This window comes from Macrobrachium nipponense, chromosome 3, assembly GCF_015104395.2.
Source record: "Macrobrachium nipponense isolate FS-2020 chromosome 3, ASM1510439v2, whole genome shotgun sequence".
Lineage (NCBI taxonomy): Eukaryota > Metazoa > Arthropoda > Malacostraca > Decapoda > Palaemonidae > Macrobrachium > Macrobrachium nipponense.
In genome coordinates this window covers 67375120-67381883 of record NC_087202.1, presented here as the reverse complement: position 1 = coordinate 67381883, position 6764 = coordinate 67375120, and the positions used below count along the sequence as shown (strand labels likewise).

The following is a 6764-nucleotide window of genomic DNA, read 5'->3' as shown; positions in this document are numbered from 1 at the left end:
GCTTTCAAAAATATTGTTTCTTAAGTATTTTACATGACATAATTTTTCAGAAAATCTTTGTCCAGAAAAAATTCCACTTCATTGGTTTAGGCCTGGATCATCGACATCACAGGACTCTTCTTATTCATGGTAGCTCATACTTCGTGATGGTTTATATTTGTTCTGCTTTTGCAGTCCATAGCCCCAAAGATTTAACGATAGAACTTGATGCAAACCCAAGGCATTTCTGCATCGAACTGCTATTCAAGACATCAGCATTTCAGTGCTAGTTCAAAATGACGGGAAGTACAAAAGATAAAAATAGACAGCGAAAACTGCTAGCCATTAAAGTATAGATATCAAATCCGGATACGTTCCGTAAGTATTTAAAATTCAATTTACTTTAAACATTACATGGAGCTCCCTTTTTTTCGTAAAGTCCAGGTACATCGTCAAATAGGCAGTATTTCCTTTCTGTTAACCGCCATCGTATTGTGTGTAGAATAGTGTGCCTATTGCAAGTTTAACATATGAATGAAAATCTTAGTTTTGTGGTTACTTTCCATTTATATTGGTTTCAATTATAAAATTGCAAATATGCAGGGTCTTTTAAAATCCAACTCTCAGTAAGCAAAAATGACTTACTTATTAATCAAACATCGTACTTATGCCCTTTCAAGAGTTATAGGCATATGTCATTGAGTCTTGGAAGTTATTCAGAATGCACAACATTATTAAACACTGTCAAAAGTCTAGTGAAGAGGAGTATGATTTTCACATTATAAACTGTAAATCATAAACATTAATTTTTAGAAGCTCCCAGCAAAATTTCCCTCCGAAAGAATATGAGACTTAAAAGAGTCATCGAGGGATGGTTCGTAAAAATCAAAGCTATTTAACAATTCATAGATGAACCGAACTGGAATGGGAGTAGCATTATTGCCAAACAAAATGTCCCAGGCGTATTATGTACGTTGTTTTGTCTAGTATGAAGCAAAATTCATAGACATACCACGCTGGCCGTAATCCAGCAAGGAAGCTTAATATTTCAGTTGCTAAGGCAACGTAAAATTAATTTGATCGATGATTAATAAGTGATATGTGGAGTTCAATAAATAAATATTTTACTGGTCTCGTTTTAAATCACTAATTGCTTGCCATTAGGCAAAAGAAAGAGAATGAAATATTTAACGTAACGATATCAGTGTTGATGATCAGAGCCATTAACAAATAATCCAAGCTATTCTTAAAAAATCCATATATCTTTTCCTTTAAATGTTTTCTATGAATTACCGAAACTCTCCGTGCTTCCCCAAAAGCGCAGTGTCACTATGTCAACAAACCCTTGTTGAACTTGAAGCCTGTGGTTGAAGCAGTCTTACCTTTCCAGTCACCCAGTGTTGCGGTAACGCGATTGCATTCATTTGAGAGGTCCTTTTAATACAGTTGCGTAACGTTGTATTACATTAGACCAGCAATGGAGGATGAACTCAGACAAGACAGCAATGAAGCGAAAGCTTGAAATCGTAAAGCACGAGGAGGGAATGGAAGGTCAACCGATAACAAAACTAAGCTGTCACACCTGTTGGCTGGAACATATCAAATCAGTTGGTAAGTAACGAGGTTTATTTACTATATATTATCATGTGAGAAGGCATTTCGTTTCGGATGTTGTTTTATTCGATTTTTATTTGTTTAATGTCTTCTGCAGTCAGACACTGACATGAAGGTATTAGGCCTACTATGTCCAGGCTTCTGAATACAACAGGTTAGTTACCAGTGGTCTCGGGGTTTTCGTGATTTATGGTGGTTATTAATTTTGATGACAAAGATGTTTTGACAACATAATTTTTCCATTGTAATTAGTTACCATGAAATTCAAATGAAAACTAGATCACTGAATGCGTTGCCCCATTGAAACACTTTCATTGATTACAAGCATTTTACAAGCTAAGATACAGCAATTGTTAATATATTTAAGGTAGCCCATATGTTTGTTGGTTCTTAAGTGCCTAGTTATTTCCCTATAAGGTTTAGTCTAAAATACAAGTACCTTAAGAGTAGCTTAACCTTACACAAGGGACATTCTGTAGATGTTGCTAAAAGAATTATACTCACGCATATGCCCTTGTTCGAAATCAGCTAGGCAACGCACCTAATGATATTTGGTACATTTCTAGTAGGACAAAGTCGATTATTGATTGTGAGGCTTATCCCTGAAAAAATGTGATCGTAGTGTGGCCCACTTCCCATATTCCGATGATTCTAACCTGACCAAAGAAGCCATTACCCTATCACATAAAATAGCCAAAACAGGAAGCATAAGTGACGATATGCATTGTCCGTTATTAATAGCTTGTAACGTTATTTTCTTGTTTCCAAAATAAGTGAGGAGAGAGAGAGAGAGAGAGAGAGAGCGAGAGAGAGAGAGAGAGACCCTCAGAGAGAGAGAGAGAGAGAGAGAGAGAGAGAGAGAGAGTTAGTTGGTGGGGAGAAGGGGAAGTGCAACAGGCTTGCCGTTGTGTTATCATTCTGGAGAATTGGATAAGTAGCTTATATATTTAAGATTTATTCATCAGTATATATATATATATATATATATATATATATATATATATAGTATATATATATATATATATATATATATATGTATTGTGTGTGTGTGTGTGTGTGTGTGTATATATATATATATATATATATATATATATATATCTATATATATATATGTGTGATTGTGTGTGTTTTGTGTGTTTGTATATTGAAAATCAACGTATAATCAGTTACATACCACTTAGTGCATGTTATTAACAGCTTTTTCATTGCAAAGAGCTGTTTCTTTTAATGCTATCAACTGTATTCATTTCCATACCAGGAAAGTGGCTACAGTGATAAAGTATGTATGATATAATAGACAGAAATTTAGCTCCTTTCTTTTCAAAGCAACAGAACTGTAAGGAATGCATACTGAATTAATATCTGCAAATGTGATGTGGTAACGGGGTCAATATCACTTGACTTAAACAGTGTGTCATAATCCAGGAAAAGGACCTGCGTCGATTCCAGTGAACTACCTTTCCTAGAATTGTGGTTCTGTTGTAAGGACTCTTGTATTACATGGTCAGTTCTTGCCTCTTCCCATCTTATTTCACATCGCCTTTGGCTGTACGTGTCTTGAATTTATGAAATCACGCGTGCCGAAATGTTTGCATTCATGCTTGTTCTGGAAGCAACAAATGCAATTGTTTTTACGCTGCTTGATGTAACTGCTTGTCGTTGTTTGCTCTAGGATATTGATTGTCGATGGGCAGTTATTTTTTTATTATTTTATTTCATCACCTTTCTGGCTATGTAGAATATTACTTATCGAGTGCACCCGTAGAAGTTACCGCAACCTAAGCGAGGGTCGAGAAGTCCGCATGCTAATGTTATTTACGTTGTTCCATCCCGAAAGGCCTATCAAGGTGTCTTCTTACAGCATACGTATGTAGGGGCCAGTGGTGAGAGATTATTACGCGTATTATTGTTATCCACAAAATGCTTGGATGCAATTGCGTTTATAGCATCCTCATTTTGGGCAATTAGTTTTTACACTATTTCATAAAACTACTAATTTTCTTGGCCAATATGGGTTATATGCGCCGATTCTGTGCTGAAAGAATCTTTTCCAGTTCTTAGTGAGAGCTTTCTTTCCACAAGTTAGTCGGTCGCAGTTAATTTGGTTAAGTTGGCACAAAACCTGTCATTGAGGGAATGATATGTTAAATTGCAAGATAAAGTAGTCGAATTCCTTGTTCTGATAATTGTCTATTATTCATGCTTAGAGTCATTTGTTTATTCGTTTTTCTAGATTGAGAATACTGCATATACGTTTGACCTCGAAAAGATAATTGGGTCTCGCTGAGGTGCACCAAAGTGAGTCTTTAAGCCAATATAGTTGCAGATAAATGTTTCAGTTACACTTCACTTATAAAAGGATTGAATTCGACCGGTGTTATTGTAACTCAAGAATTATTGTCCATATGCAACTTGAAATAGGTTTTCCATGGATGTTGCTAATATTGTACGGGCACATAGTATTGTGAATATATTAGATTATTCATTATTATAATTGCGCCACGAATTTATAATTCTTTATGATTATATTACTTTTTTCATCGCTTCTGGTCAATGCATCCCACATTGTTTTTAGTTTGTCCTATTGTCACTAATCAGGTCATTTCAAAATATCTGTACGTGAACTTTGTATGTATCTCTGAACTTAATTAGCATAAAGGAAACGGGGACGAATCAAATCAATAAAACTTCATGACTCCAAACAGTTTTCCCCATAAGCAAATTTTTTAAAAACTTTTTATTTCCCCTCCCTCCTTCCTTCCTTCCTTCTTCAAACGATTTTCTTTTCTTAGTATTATCATCGTATAACAACAACTCGTTGGCTGGTACATTTTTTCTACCTTGCATGCGTGTCGTCAAATACGGGAACCGTACGAATTGTCCTCGCGATGTTCGAAAACACTCCATGAAGCTTCTAGTAGTGTTATGGACAAAAACTGATACTTACATCAGAAGAACATCGAAAGTGGCTTACTTGCCAAAATCAAACTTTTCACCTTAATCAGGCTCGAAAGGGGTATTTTAGCTGAGAATATTCGCGTCTGTGCTCAATGATGATTTTGTTTCGGTAACATGTCTCTATAGTTTACGTGTTTCATAAAAAAGAAAGGAAAAAGGGTTAGTGATATCGGGTAATGCGGTGTATAAATGGAATTATGAATCCGCCGTTTTCGTCGGGACTTGGTTGGATGTGACGGAAAACGGAAATCCTATTATTTTGAGAACTCGAGTTAATTGAATTGAGCTAACCTCATCGGCATGTTCCACTACGCGAGGACGTGGAAGAAACCTCATTTGTGAAATTGGATGTTGAGGGTTATTCCTCATTTTCTTTGAAAAATAAAACCGATGAGTGTTTCTTTTACATTTGGCGTCTCAGAAATGAAAATAAAATGTATTTAGTCAAGGTATAGTTTTCTGGAGATTATCCATCTTTAAATATTAATTATTCTTATGACGATTATCGATATGGATGGTGTTATGATGAGGTTTTCAGAGAGAGACTTTCATTTATTGGTCGTCATTGCTTCATTTCTCGCCCACTCTCCCTCAGCGTTATGAACGTGATCCTTTAGTAGTGCAGCAAATGAAATGTTATTGCTTTCATATGTCGCGTACTTCTCATCTTACTTCAGTTCTGGGTGGGGCGGCCGGTCTGCTATTCATTGGCCATATTTATATTGTGCATTCCTTATATCAGGTTTACATCACGTGAGTAATTAGGAAAGGATAAATCAATGTCCCTCATCTCAATATTTATATATGTTTATTTTTGGTTATATATAACCATTATTGATCGAGTTCACATAATGAGAAATTGATGATGTCTTGGCAGTATATCGGTGTGAAAGGTGATTGAATGTATCAAATGACATAGTATAAGACTTAGAAACCTGGTTATCGTTTGTCTTAGGAACATTGCACATCATCAGGTTAAGGTTTACAGTTATTTGCTCTAAATTACAGTAACCCCTCGATTATTGAGATGTATTTAGTTACGAATAGCCACTCAGTCACTGAGACATTAAATTACAGGAACTTAGAGTTTTTCCTATGTCTAGTATTTACCTGGGTATTTTTGTGACGGACAATATCAATTGGTTTCCGTTTGAGTGGAGTAGATTTTATTGCAAAAGAAAAAAAAAGTTATCTAACGGCATGAAACTGTTAATGATCCGGTAATTGGAAATTCTCAGGACCATAAAATCCAAATTGGAAATTCTTTGAATGTATATCGTTTCGTTTACATGAAGTTAATGGGAAATTCACGTTAGTCCCCGATCCAGGTATTGCTTCAGTTATGAGTAACCTTCCCTTTAAGTAAATGAATTTATTTTTTCAGGGAAACTGGTATTTAAGCCCAAGCCGAGAATGGTACATAATTAAAGATTTTGTAATAATTTCAAATTTATTTCATAAATTTTAAAATTACAATGGTTTTCAGTATTTAAAGTTTAAGTGTAACTATCAAAGAGATCATATATATATATATTATATATATATATTATATATATATATATCTATATTATATATATATATATATATATATATATATATTATATATATATATATATATATATATATATATATATATATATATATATATATATATATATATATATATATATATAGATATATATATGTGTGTGTGGGAGGACTTGACCCACTTATGTTTTTAAGTCTTCAGTTTTTTAATTAAAGATAGCACAAAATGCGAATAGCGGTGTATCTGGAGATTTTTAACAATCTCTCTCTCTCTCTCTCTCTCTCTCTCTCTCTCTCTGCAGGAAAGTAAGGTAGAGACTGTCGTTTTTTTCGTACATAATAGTATCATAGAAGGATGTCGGGAAACTCTTGAAGTTAGCTAAAAATATATTCTCCGAAGTGTTATTACATCTTGAGATAGACTTTTCAGAAGAGCGTTGTTCTAAGAGAGTCAGAGAAAGAAGATGTGTAAGATTACATTTGAATGTACATTCAAATAGGTTACAAAGCTAACATACATACTCACGAACACCTCTTTTAGGTCATGATGAATCAACAAACTTATTTAGTTCTGGTAGAACGCAAATGTAGGTTCCCAGCGCAAGATGATGTTTCGTTCGTGTGTTGGTTGTTATGCTTACCTAGCCTTTGCGTGCATCCCGTGGCTGTATGGCTTTTCCTGTATG

The 6764-nt window shown here is 34.7% G+C and overlaps 1 long non-coding RNA gene across 1 annotated transcript in view; it reads left to right on the top strand.

The window, feature by feature from the left end:
• Positions 1-1358: 1358 nt before the first annotated feature.
• LOC135222215 (uncharacterized) overlaps positions 1359-6764 on the top strand; it is a 92610-nt gene continuing 87204 nt past the window's right edge. The window contains exon 1 of the long non-coding RNA XR_010316221.1: positions 1359-1590. This is a non-coding gene — a long non-coding RNA (uncharacterized LOC135222215). The remainder of the gene's footprint in view (positions 1591-6764) is intronic.